This window comes from Schistocerca gregaria, chromosome 6 (genome assembly GCF_023897955.1).
Source record: "Schistocerca gregaria isolate iqSchGreg1 chromosome 6, iqSchGreg1.2, whole genome shotgun sequence".
Lineage (NCBI taxonomy): Eukaryota > Metazoa > Arthropoda > Insecta > Orthoptera > Acrididae > Schistocerca > Schistocerca gregaria.
In genome coordinates this window covers 498827656-498841734 of record NC_064925.1, presented here as the reverse complement: position 1 = coordinate 498841734, position 14079 = coordinate 498827656, and positions in this window count along the sequence as shown.

Below are 14079 nucleotides of genomic sequence, written 5' to 3'. Positions count from 1 at the left end.
GTCAGACTGAGGGAGAGAAGCACAAGGGCTCATGAGTTCGCCAGGGGGAGCAATGCTCTGGCCGTATATGAACTTGGCTATTGTGCCTTCGAGGTCTTCCTTACAGATGGCACGAATGCCGAGAAGCACAAGGGGAAGGACCTCCATCCAAAGAGAGTCGTAGCATTGAAGAGCCGCCTTGAAAGTGTGGTGCCAGTACTCAACTAGTCCGTTACATTGCGGGTGATATGCTGTGGTATGGATGCGCCGGGTGCCGCAAATGTTACAAATCTCGTTGAACAGGGCCAACTCAAATCTCCTGCCCAGGTCAGTCGTGACGATAGCTGGACATCAGAAATGCAATACCCATGACTCGACGAAAGCTCGAGCAACAATTTCTGCCATAATACTGGGGAGGAGGACAGCCTCAACCCAGCGAGTTGTTCGGTTGATAGACGAGACAACATAACGAGAGCGGTTAGAAGGGCCTAGAGGGCTGGCAATGTCAATATGAATGTGCTGGAAAAGCCCAGGAGGGATCGAAAAGGCGCCGAGAGGGGGGGGGGGGGGTGGGGTGAAGTGTGCTTGTGTGCTTCGCATCGTTGGCACGTGATGCAGGAGTGTGCCCATTTCTGGCAATCCTTGTTGACATTTCTCCACACAAAGTGCTCCGCTACGAGGCTGGTGGACGCATGAACACCAGGGTGGGCTAAATCATGCAATAAGTTGAAGACATCTCGACGGAGCGTGGTGGGGATGAGGGGGCGTAACGTGCCCGTACTATTGTCATACCAGATCTCACCAGAAATGCCAGGGAAGGTGGTGCGGATGAAGTGTAGTGAGGAGGTAGAGTCTGAAATCAGGTTTTGTGTGTCCTCATCGGCAGGTAGGAGGTTAGGCAGTTCAGAGAGGACTAACAGTGAATGGACGGCGTCGACTTGTGAAAGGAAATCAGCAACTATATTTCAGCACCCTTTATGTGTCTGACATCGTTGATGAACTGTGATATGAAGTCCATGTATCTGAAGCGGCGAGGAGGTGGCTCCGCTGGCGAGTTTGTAATGGCCACAGCCAGGGGTTTGTGGTCCGTTAAAACATAGAAAGGGTGTCCCTCAACGTCAGCCTTAGAACGCTTGATTGCTTTGTAGACCGCGAGCAACTCCCTGTCAAACGCGGATTATTTCCATTCTGCATTGGTGAGCTTGCGCGAGAAGAACTGCAGAGGCAAAGTCTGGCCATCGATAGTCTGGCTAAGGACAGTGCCGATGGCAGTATTGCTCGTGTCTGTGGTGATGAAAAGGATGAGCGATGGTAGGCCTCGGCAAGAAGATTCTTGAGGGTGGTGAAAGTGTCAGTCATAGGAGGGGTCCATGGAACGGGCCGAGATCCAGAAGTGTTGGTGCCTGCCAATCTTCGCAGTCCGAGGTAGATGCCGGCGATAATAATTAACCGTCCCCAGAAAGTGCCAGAGCTCTTTGAATGACGCAGGTCTGGGTAGGTTTAGTGTTGTTTGTACTTTCTCAGGGGGTGGTGAAATTCCGTCGGCAGAGACCCGAAAACCGAGAAGAGTGACAGTGGGTTGATGTAGCTGCAATTTGTCCTGGTTGATCTCGATGCCTGCTGCCATGAGAGTGTTCATCATAGTCTGCAGATGTCGAATGTTGTCCTCGACGGAGGAGCTGAACACTGGTATGCAAAGCAGAATTTTAGGTCGAATAGCACTTCGTTGATGAAGCGTTGCCAGGTCTCGGTTGCGTTTCTCAGACCAAAGGGCATGAATCGAAACTGAAATTACCTGATTGGGGTGGTGATTGCTGACTTCTCGATGTCTTCGGGTGCCGTGGGGACCTGGTGGTAGGCCCGTTTGCAATCAATGACAGAGAACGTGATCGCACTTGCGAGGGAACTGGTAAAGTCGGCAATCTTGGGTATGGGGTAGGTGTCCATAATTGTTCGTGCATTTGGTCGACGGTAGTCACCACACATGCGCCAAGACCCATCTTTCTTGGGTGTCATATGAATGGGCGTAGACCAGCTACTGGCAGAGGGTTCAATGATGCCGGAGCTTAGAAGTTCAGAAATCTGATTTTTAAGGTCTGAGAGGAGCTCGGGACAAAATCGACGTGGTTTTCTGGCGATCAGGGGATCTGGCGTGAGGCGACTTTGTGAACCGTGCCGTTGGTTACGACGGAAATGTTGCCGGCGGCGCGGGAGGCGGTTTGTTTACAATGTGAGGCGGGCAGGGCGGGCGAGGTATGGTTGTGGTGTTCGGAACCACTCGGCGGCTCCGACGGGGGCCGAGGTGGCAACGTGTCCCAGGAGTCAACGCTACAAGATGGCCGCCGGCCCAAAGCAGTGGCACCAAGGTTAGGTGAGCTCGGTAGAGCTCGTGAGCCTTTAGTGAGTCCATTGTCCGAGGGCACGGCCTGTTGCAGCACGACCGCGGGCGAAGCGGTAGGCATGAGTGCACTGTTCGTGTTGTCAGTGGCGGTCGCAGGGCTGCGCGCAGGAGCCGAAGTTGCATAGTTTGAGGTGCTGTACGCGAGGGGAGGGGTAGGAGCTGTCAGTTCGGGAACACATGACGCTCGTCCCACATGCGCACTCATCTCCGGCCGAGTGTCAAATGTTGCCATGTTAGGGGGATGTGGCCCTGTGCAACTGTCAGTACATGTTATGGCAGACTTGATAGCACAGTTTAGTGGGGTAGCGGGAGGTAAGCACATGGAGGCTCGATTGCTGGGACTACAAACAGATTCGGCGCACTTACTGACCTTGCTTTGTCCTTGCTGCAGTGTCTGTAATTCCTTTGCTGTGTCAGAGAGGAGGCGGAGGGAGAGCCCGAAGTTTTCCTCGTGTAGACGAGGGACGTTTTTGAGCTTGATGGGGCACTTATGCGTGATTTCTTGTAACGTCGTCGACAGGGACGAGGATGTACGGATGAGATGAGCCCGGATCGATTTGTCACGGGGGGCTTGTTCGAAAGAGCACAGGGGAAGTGAGTCTTGGATGGGTGATGAAACATGGTGTTTTGCACTAGGTCTGGTGAAAGTTTGTGATGTCGCAAGAAGTCAGTGCCTAGTATAGGCTCGTCAATCTGACGCACTAAAAAAAAGTCCACTCGACTTTGTAGTTTGCAGAGAGCGAGACAATGTGGGAAGTTGAATCCGAGCATTGTAGTTTACTTGAATTCATGGTCAGAAGTGAAGTTTCATGAGGGCAGATGTTCGACGACACTAAGGACGTAGACAGCAGTGAAACATCCGCGCCTTTGCCCACTAGGAAAAGGTGTCCCTACGAAATGTCTTTAATGTAAAGTTGTCCACAATTATCCATGCGTGCCTGTCATGTTGTGTGCAGGAGGCATTTGGAAAGTAGCAGGGTAGTCTGTAGTTCCATGCCACCTCACCAAACCGTGTGTGGAAGTAACAGTACGGGTGGTGCTGCATTTCCTGCGGAACGTTCATTGCCAGTGGCAGTGGCCGAGGTTCAGTGGCTGCAGCAGGCTCAGTTGCAGGAGGGGGCGTGGCCGTGGGCGGAGCCGGTGACGTCCCAATAGCTTGATCATACAATAGGTAGGCTTTCACAGCCAGCATTGTCTTCAGTTGAAACTTCCGGGCTGAGAGACTGTGGTCGATGTATAAAATTCCACGTGACGTTTCGTCTCCATCTGCAGGAGACATCTTCTGAGGTCGTCCGGCTACTGCCACTGACGCACTTTTTTTTCTTTATTGTTATTTTAAAGCCTGTACAACAGGCAGGCTGTCAGCAGTGTTCTATGCTGCTCTTCAGCCATAGGATACACAATGCGAAAAAACAGAAAGATTACCCATGGGTTACAGAACGGTGGGCAAGAAAACAGTTGACACAGAAAGACAAACACTCGACGATAATCCACACTTGAAACTGTTGGCACGATGCACAAACACTGAAGACGGCGATGGCACAGGTGAATGATGGACTGTGACGGTGAACACTGAACACTAAACACGATGACACACAAAAGACACTGATGGCGATGATCTCTGGCGAGCGAAAGTCCACGTAGCGTGTGCGAGTGCGGAGACCTGCCAAGAGGGGGAGAAGGGCGGGGGGGGGGGAGAGGGGAGAACAAAGACGCCAATGGCTGAGGAGATGGGAGGAGGAGGAGAAGGACATGGGAGGGGAAGCCCGGGGCAGGAGTGGGGAGAAAGGGAGGAGGTAGGGAGGGTGCCCAAAGGAACAGACACAGGAAGAGGGAAGGAGGATCAAAGTTGGTAGGAGGGGTATATGGAGGGGAGGAGGACATCATCAGGGAGGGGGAGCTGGCGGAAGCCACCTTGGGAGAGGGTTAGGAGGGTGGACAGATGGAGACCAGGTGGGACGTGGGAATACAGGCGTGGTAGCAGGCAGGAGTGGGAGAGGGTGGGCGAGACAAGCGGGTGTGGAGGGTTGAGTTTGTGGGAGGTGTACAGGATCCATATCCTTTCAAGGAAAAGGAGGAGGTGGGGGAAAGGAATGAGATCGTACAGGATCCACGTGGGGGAGGGGAGACGGATGCGATAGGTGAGGCAGAGAGCATGGCGTTCAAGGATTTGAAGGGATTTATAAAAGGTAGGGGGGCCGGATGGGCATAGCAAATGACAGGGTGGATAAGAGATTTATAGGTGTGGAGGATGGTAGAGGGGTCCAGACCCCACTTACAGCCCAAAAGGAGCTTGAGGAGACAGAGTCGGGAGTGTGCCTTGGCTTGGATTGTCTGGAGATGGGGAGTCCAGGAGAGACGACGGTCGAGGGTGACGCCAAGGTACTTGAGGGTGGGAGTGAGGGCGATAGGATGGCCATAGATGGTGAGATAGAAATCAAGGAGGCGGAAGGAAGGGGTGGTTTTGCCTACAATGATCGCCTGGGTTTTGGAGGGATTGACCTTGAGCAACCACTGGTTGCACCAAGCAGTGAACCGGTCAAGATGGGATTGGAGAAGGTGTTGGGAGCGCTGCAGGGTGGGGGCAAGGGCAAGGAAGGCGGTGTCATCGGCAAACTGGAGAAGGTGGACGGGGGGTGACGGCGGTGGCATGTCCGCCGTATACAAAAGGTACAGAAGGGGGGAGAGGACGGCGCCTTGGGGCACACCGGCGGAGGGAAAAAAGGTGTAGGAATCCGTGTTATGGATGGTGACGTAGGAAGGACGGTGGGAGAGAAAGGAGCCGATCAGACGGACGTAGTTAATGGGAAGGGCGAAGGTTTGGAGCTTGAAGAGGAGTCCGGAATGCCATACACAGTCATAAGCTCGTTCGAGGTCCAGGGAGAGGAATATAGCGGAGCGATGGGAATTAAGTTGGTCAGAAAGGAGATGAGTGAGGTGAAGGAGAAGGTCGTCGGAAGAGAAGGATGGCCGAAAGCCACACTGGGTAACCGGAAGGAGGCGGTGCTGGCTAAGATGCTGGTGGATGCAGCGGGTGAGGATAGATTCCAGGACCTTGCTGAAGACCGAGGTAAGGCTAATGGGATGGTAGGAAGAGACGGCGGACGGCGGTTTGCCAGGTTTAAGGAACATCAGGATACAGGAGGTTTTCCACAGGTCGGGGTAGTAACCGGTGGACAGGACTACATTGTAGAGCCTGGCCAAGGTGTAGAGGAAAGAGGCAGGAGCTTCACGAAGGTGACGCGATCGTGACCAGGAGCAGTGTTGCGTTTTGTGCGGAGTGTAGCAAGGAGATCCTGTGTAGTGATTGGGGCATTGAGTTCTGTGTGTAATGTTGTCCAAGTCTGGAAACCAGGCGAGAGGGGAGGGACAGAGGTGTCAGTTTGATCGCGGACATCCGGGAAGAGGGAGTAATCGAACTGGGGATCATTGGGGATGGAAAAGACATCAGACAGGTAGGAGGCAAAGTGATTGGCCTTACTAAGGGTGTCAGGGAAGGGGTGATCATCATGGAGAAGAGGATAGTAGGGGGAGGGTTTAGTTCCAGTAAGGCGATGGAAGGCGGACCAGAACTTGGACGAGTTGACAGGTAGGGTAGCATTTAAACGGGTGCATGTCTGTCGCCAGTCCCGGCGTTTCTTGGCTGCGAGCAAATTACGAATGTGTTGTTGGAGTTGCCGGTGGCGTCGTAGTGTGTCCGGGTCACGCGTGTGGAGGAAGGCACGGTAGAGACGGCGGGATTCCCAGAGGAGGAGGACGGCCTGTGGGGGTAAGGTAGGACGGTGGGGGTGGATGGGACAGTAGGGACGTAGGGACAGTAGAGACGTGGGCCTCCACGGCCTCAGACAAGGTCTGCTGGAGAAAGGTGGCGGCATGGGGTACATCGTCAGGGTGACGGTAGGTGAAGGGGTGGCTAACGACCTGGGTGGAGAGGGTATCCTGGTAGGCATTCCAGTTGGCATGGGAATAGTCATGGACGTACTTAGGGGGATGGTCATGACGAGGGTCGGGGCGGGGGCGACGACCATCTGAAACGGTGAGGAGGATAGGGAGATGGTCGCTACCAATAGGCTCCAGGACATCCACCGTTATGCGGCCATGGAGGTTGGCAGAGCAAAGGACAACATCAGGAGTGGAGCTGGATTCAGGACGGGTGTGCTGGGGGATGGGGATGAGGTCGCCTTTTAGGGAGGAGAGGAACCGATGCCACCGCCGTAACTGGGTGGCGGAACAACTGTGGATGTTGAGGTTGGCGGCGATCATGTAGGAGGAGAAGGTATGGTCAACGTGGAAGAGGAAGTCGAAGGGAATAGCGGCGTTAGGGCGGACATAGATGGTGGTGCAGGTAACGGTAAGGCCGGGGAAGAAGAGAGTAAGGATCAGGTGTTTGGTGGGGTCGGGAAGGAGAGGTTGGAGCCAAACAGGGATCTGGCGGTGGTGACCAATGGCAACTCTGCCACGCGCAATCGGGAGGGGATTATCAGAACGGTGAAGGAAGAATGGCGAAGTGTGGATGGTGTGGTGGGGTTGGAGGAACGTTTCATTGAGGAGGAAGGCGTCCACGCGGTGGGTGGCAAGGGTGTGCAGGAAGAGGTTCTTGTTGGCGGGAAGGGAGCGGATGTTGTTGAAAAGGATACGGTGCTGTCATGCCATGACAGGGATTTAGACAAGGGTGTCAAGGCGGGAGAAGGTGAAATGGGCCTGGTTGTTGGAGTAGTTGGCATACATTTTCAAGTGGAAAATGGAACGGGCGGCGAGGGAGACCTGTTGGAGGTGTGAGGGCGCTGGAAAGGGTGGACGTTTTGTAGGACAATGGTGAGGAACCTGATGATGTCCTCAGCGGTGGGGGGGGGGACGAAGGGAATTGCCAGGAGGGGTGGAGGCGTCCAGAGGACGGACAGGTATGGTAAGTTCAGGAGTGGTCGGAGAGGGTTGGGCTTTACACTTTTGGGAGTAGGTGTGATGGGGGAGATTGCAGGTATTGCAGGATGGAGGGGATTGGAGGTTAGGGCACTGCCGGAGGAAGTGCACTTGTCTAAATGCGGGCAGGTGGAAGCCTCGCAGCACTCTGCTGTCGGGTGTGCATTATATTGCAGACACCTCTGGCAGCGCAGGGATTGAGGAGGGGAACGGGAGGGGTCAACCTTGTAGCGCTGGTGGAAGAGGAGGTCACCCTCCTTCAGGAAACAGTCAATGGAGGGGGCGTCCTTGGAAAAGGCGGGTGGGGCCGGCCGAGTTAAAAATGCGGCGGACCGCCCGCACCTCCAGCGTGGGATGGGCCTTGAGCTCCGCCAACACCTCCTCCTCCGTGATCGACAGACTGAGTGGAGTGATCACGGCAGTGAGAGTGGCGGGCGACGCGGGGCTTGGGGCTGGCGGGTGGGAGATGGAGAAGGCGCAGGAATGAGGGAAGCACGGGGGCCAAAATGGGTGACGGGGAGGCGGGAGAGGATGTCAGTATGGAGGGTAGCACTGGGGGAGGAAATGAGAACGGAATCCCGTCTGGGAGTGAGGAGTGAGATGGGAGCACCAGGGAAGTGTTGGCGGAGGAGGAGGGAGAGATTCCGGGCCTCAAGAAGGGAAGCATCAGGACGTGAGTGGAGGTATTTGTATAAAGAAAAGAGGGGGGAGGTGGAGGAGGAGGCGGCGGGAGCAGGGCCAGGCGGGGAGACATACGTGGCATCCTGGGGGGGGGGAGGAGGACGGGGCGGGGACTTTTTGGGAGCGGAGGAGGTGCTGGTGCCACTAGGGCGCTTAACGGCGGCAGAAGGGTGGGTGGTGATATGAGGGACGGAAGCTATAGGGAGGTGGCGGGAAGGGGCAGGTCCCAGCGTGGATGCAGCAGTCGGCGCTGGAGATGGTGACGGTGACGGTGAAGGCGACGGCGACGGCGGCGGTGATGGCGAAGGTGATGGGGAGAGTTGGAAATGGGCAGTGGCCCGACGGGCCACCACCCCAGCTGGAGCTGCAGTGACAGGCTGGGGGAGTGGGGGGGAAGGATCAGAGGGAGAGGAGCGGGAGGAAGAAGCTGGAGAGGGGGCGACAAAGAGCGAGGTCGAAGGGAGAGTAAGAAGAGGAGGGATGGAAAGAGGGGGGTGAGACTGGGCACACCAGGTAATGGAGGGGGAAGTGTAAACTATGGCAGTGGTGGTAGGGGCTGACATGACGACGAAAAAACTGGGAACAGACGGAGACGAAGACGGAAGAAGACGAAGACGGAAGAAGACGAAGACGAAGATGGAGGGAGACGAAGACGGAGGAGGACCAGAGTCCTGAGCTGCTGGCGCTGACGCCGACGACGGCTGGCAGGAACGCCGCCGCAGCTGCTGCTGCCGCAGACGGGGCCGGGGTCTTCGTTGCCGCTGCTGCTGGAGGGGTGGCTGGCTGCTGCCGGCGGGACCACTGCTGCTGCTGGATGGCTGGACTGCTAGTGCACGGCTGGACCGCTGCTGCTCGGCTGGCTGGCTGGCTGGCTGACTGGCACCCGAAACTCTAGCGTTTCGATTAGTGCGGGAACTGCACAATCGAAGGGCGGTAACCTTACGGAATACCGCCGGAGATCTGCCACTGAGGCTCCAGGTACTCGCATTTATAGGGCGCATAGAGGGTACCACCATTCGTCACGTGATGCCGACGGTATGCCTATCTTTGGAAGGCGTCATCGTTCTCGATTAAGAGTAATCGATTGTCATTCTGCTGGTGCAACGTCGACATCCACATTTTGTTCAACTTTAAAACTTCCTTTTTTGTATTAAAATTGTTATGGTGGTTGTGAATTTCTATTTCTTCTCTATACATGCGCGTATGATAATGGGATGTTCGTGCTAGAACGCTTGTCTCGAAAAACATGCTTAGCTACGGCCGATTTTTCGATGTGTCCTAAGCGACAGTTTCTTTTATGTTCGGCTAAGAGGGTGTTTACACTTCTTTTCGTTGTTCCAATATATACTTGTCCACAACTGCATGGAATTTTGTATACCCCAGCTGTTGCTAGGGGATGTCGGGCGTCTTTAGCAGTTCTTAAATATTCCTTAATCTTCTTGGTGGGTCTGAAGATTGTTTCGATCCCATGCTTGGCCAGCACTTTCCCGATACGGTCCGTTACCTTATTAATGAACGGTAGGAAAACTTTTCCAGTAGGTGACCGTTGTTGCTCTGGACTTCTGGCTTCTTTTCTTCTTTGATGGAGGGCTCGATCAATTTCCTTGCTGGCATATCCGTTTTTCTTGAAGGCTGACCGTAGGTGATTCAGTTCATCTTGTAAGTAAGCTGGATCGCAGATTTTGTTGGCTCTGTCCACCTGAAGGCGAGGAGAATGTTTGACTCGGCGCAAGCGCACAGTATTTACAACCACATGGAAGTAGCGATGCTACGGGAACGAATTCATCACACGCGGCGAGAACTAGTGGAAAATAGCAGTAAGCTCTTGTATCTCCATTCATATATCAGTAACATAATGCAGTGTTTTGACTGGAATAAGGTGGACTGTCTAGCGTTCAGTACCATGGAGCTGAGTGCACAAATGGCAACTAATAGGCAGAAGAGGAAATTCGATGGTCTACAGAAAGGTAGAGGGAAACATCAGTCACTGGCAACTCTCGAACTGTGATCAACATGTCTGGGAGAGAATTGACAAAAGAGGAACATTCAGTTCTATCGAAAGGAGGCAACTTTGCAGTCACGCCACTAAAGGTTCCTACGGAGGACATTATAGCGAATGTTTAGGCAGGAATCCGTTTGTTATCATCGCATTCCGCGGATGAAATCAGGACTGAAACAGCCAGAATATTACGCCAAGCGAAACCACCTACCAGCAATTTGTATCAAGCGGAAAGGAGGGCACTGAGGGAGATCAATGCGGATAAGAGCATTACTGTACTTGCAGCTGATAAAGGAAATGCTACGGTTTTGCTGAACACCGAAGATTATCACAAGAAGATAAGTGACCTTTTGGATCCCACTAAGTACAAAAAGCTTCAGAATGATCCTACAACCAAAATTTTGAGAAATACCAATCAACTGGTGAAACAATCTTCTCTTTCTTCAGATGATAAAAAACAACTCTGCAAAACGGAATCTTATCCACCCAGACTTTATGGACTCCCAAAGGTACATAAACCACAGGTCCCGTTGAGACCGATTGTGAGTGCCATAGGATCTCCAACACAAGAGGTGGCCAGATATCTCGCTTGCCTGCTGCAACCACACATAGGCAGAACCGTTAGTTACGTTAAAAACTCGGCGCATTTCACTGAAAAACTTAGGGAGATTAACGTCAGCCCAAGTGATATTCTTGTGAGCTTCGACGTAGTGTCATTCTTTACCATGGTGCCTGTAAACGTAGCTATTTCATATATAGCAGGTATTTTTACGACTGACATAGTTGCTTCATTTAAACACTGCCTGACGACAACTTATTTCCAGTATAACAACAAGTTTTACGAACAGATCGACGGGGTGGCAATGGGAAGCCCTCTCATCCCAGCTGTTGCCAATTTATTTATGGAGATCTTCGAACAGCGAGTGCTGCAGACTGCCAGAAAAAGCCTGCTAAATCGTACCGCTCTGTTGATGACACATTTGTAGTGTGGACTCATGGAGAAGAAGAGCTGGATGTCTTCTTGGTGCACCTGAACAGTATTAACCCGAAGATACAGTTTAAGATGGAGAAAGAGAGCAACGGTCAACTCAATTTCCTTGATGTGTCGCTAGTTAAACGGGTGGATGGGACAATCGATTACTCCTAATCGAGAATGATGAAGCCTTCCAAAGATAGGCATACCGTCGGCATCACGTGACGAATGGTCATGCCCTCTATGCGCTCTATAAATGCAAGAGTACCTGGAGCCTCAGTGGCAGTAGCCGGACGACCTCAAGGTGTGTCCTGCAGATGGAGACGAAACGTCAGGTGGAATTTTATACATCGACCACGGCCTTTCAGCCCGGAAGTTTCAACTGAAGTCCCAATAGATTGTTTACTGCTTCCCAGAGTGAGCGGAACGGTCGCCATAGTGTGGACCCGGCCGCAGGACGATGAGCCTGAACCTGAGACTCGTCAGGTAGGCAGTGGCTGGCGAAATAGATGCATCGTGTAGCTTGTCAGCAATAGTCAGTGTTTACTCAACAGATTAGGGAGACCTCGAAGCCAGAGCAAAGCGGATGTGAGGAGATAGTTTATCTGACCAGGTGGTGAGCAGAGCTGTGTTAGAGAGTAGATCGGTGCTGACGAGGGCACATAGCCATCTCCAGAGCTGGGAAGGTTTGTTTTTGCCTAGTTGCTCAATGTGGAGCACTTGCCATATTGCCGCCTCAGTTGAGCGTGCAAGCCGACGTAGAACTGTCTCTTTGGCTAGAGTGTACCGGGTAGATGAGTCCGGGGCATCGACGAGGGCAGCAATCACGTTCTCCTGGTCGTGCAGGGGGGTGATGAGACACGGAAACCTGGTTGACTCGTCGAGTTTGTAATGGTCGAACACTTCGTCTGCAATTTTGAACCAGGTTGTAGCTCTGTCGGGATAAAACGGTGGCAGTGTCAGTAAGCATTTCAGAATGTTTGGAAGAACAGGTTGAGTTGAATTCGTCAGAGCACTGCCTGAAACAAGCTGTTGTTGCTGTAGTATTCCAGAAGAGTGTGCCTCCAGGGGATGTGGCAACGACGACTGTTCGGGAGGCAGCATGAAGGTGACACGTTGTGGTTGAGCGCGGTCCATCGCGATGTGGGTGAGACAACATAATGTGTCGATTGCGGTTGCAGAAGCTCAACACGTTGCGTTCGGATTGACACGTTGCAGAAGACCGATGCAGATGAAGAACCGAGATGTACCGAGAACAGTAGCGGAAGCTCAACTGGAGGCGTTGTGTGGGCGACAGCTGAGAAAAAGTTCAAAGTTTGAGAAGGTGTGTTAGTCAGCGGAAAGCTCGACGTTTGATCAGAGCCAGGGCCACCTGTGTTGCAGGGAGGCTGCGGAGGTGCGGGCTGTTCAGAAACAAAGTGCGGGAAATGATGTCGAACATAGGACGGAATGTGCAAATGTTCACTGTTCATAGTCAGTCCACTCAAAACCGTGTGCGGATAAGGTGAATGTCATGGCACAAAAGACTGAGGTCAGGCACAGATAACAAGTTATTGTTCGTGTTGCAGTCCGAGGTATCGAAGTAGGAAGGCATGTGCTGATGCTGAACCGAGGCAGGCACGGGCGTGGTCAGATGCTGAGGAGGTTGACCTGTGAACGAAGCCATGTGGCAGGTATCCGCGTGGTATGGCACGGATTGTGGCATAGCAAATCGTTGTCAGGGTGGTGGTAGGTTGTCCAACAAAGCATTTGCAGAAATCGGCATTGGTCTAGCACGATGTACGTCGATCACAAAATTCGCCATTAGGCATTGCGTCGAAGTCATTGTTCAAATGTTGTGTCGATGTAATACACGCGAAAATAACATACACGGAGGCTGCGGACACAGTAAAACCAGGTCACCAGTGAGGAGGAATTTCAGGTGGGTTACACCAAACAACACTCCCATTTTGCAGTAGTTCGTTTATTCACCTCTTTACACAAGCAAGGCTTACAAAGAACTAGCTATGGCGGAAGAAAGCAAAGATAATATTAGCTTAGCGTCCAAAGACGATGCTCGGAGTCTAGAGAAAAGCATATATCGTTGCTGGTGTCGACCTCATCGGCGCCACAAGTTTTTCTTTCTATACATCCGTGCTGAAGAGATCTTCTTGAATGTGAAGCATGTCAATATTTTTTTTTTTAAAGCTGAAATAACAATACTAATAGTATGAATATATATACAATACATCATTTCTTTCTATTAAAAAATACGTCAGTAGAATAGAAGGAGTTGGCCACTAGTAAGTCTTTCAGGCTCTTTTGAAACTGATCCTTATTTATAACTAAATTTTTTACCTTTGCTGGCAAATTATTGAAGATGAGTGTTTCTGAGTATTGGACCCCTTTTTGAACTAAAGTAAGTACTTTTTAAGTCCTTGTGAAGATCATATTTGTTCCTGGTATTGTCTGTATGAACTGAGCTGTTTGTTGGAAAAAGATATATATTATTTAGGGCAAATTTCATTAAGGAGTAAATATTCTGAGAGGCAGTAGTTAGTATACCCAGTTCTTTGAGAGGTTTCTACAGGACGTCTGTGAGTTTACTCCACAAATAATACATCTTACACGCTTTTAGACTCTGAAAACTTTTGTTTGACTTGAAGAGTTACTCCAAAATATTATACCATATGATATTATGGAATGAAAGTAGGCAAAGTATACAAACCTTTTCATTTGTATGTCGTCTATCTCAGCTAACACTCGAATTGCAAATACAGATTTGTTTAGGCGTTTCTGCAGTTCTGTGGTGTGTTCCTCCCAACTGAATTTATTATAAAATTGTAATCACAGGAATTTAAGACTGTCAACTTCTTCTATCTACTCTTCTTCATACTTTATGCATATGCTGGGTGGAAACCTCTTACAGGTTCTGAATTGCATATAGTGAGTCTTTTCGAAGTTTAATAATATCCATGAAAATATCATTAGCAGATCTTTCTAGAACGACATTTGACATACTATTTATTGCAAAACTTGTGTCATCTGCAAACAAAACGAACTCTGCTTCTGGTGGTGTAACTGATGAGAGATCATTAATGTACACAAGAAAAAGCAATGGCCCTACGATGGATCCTTCTGGGATAC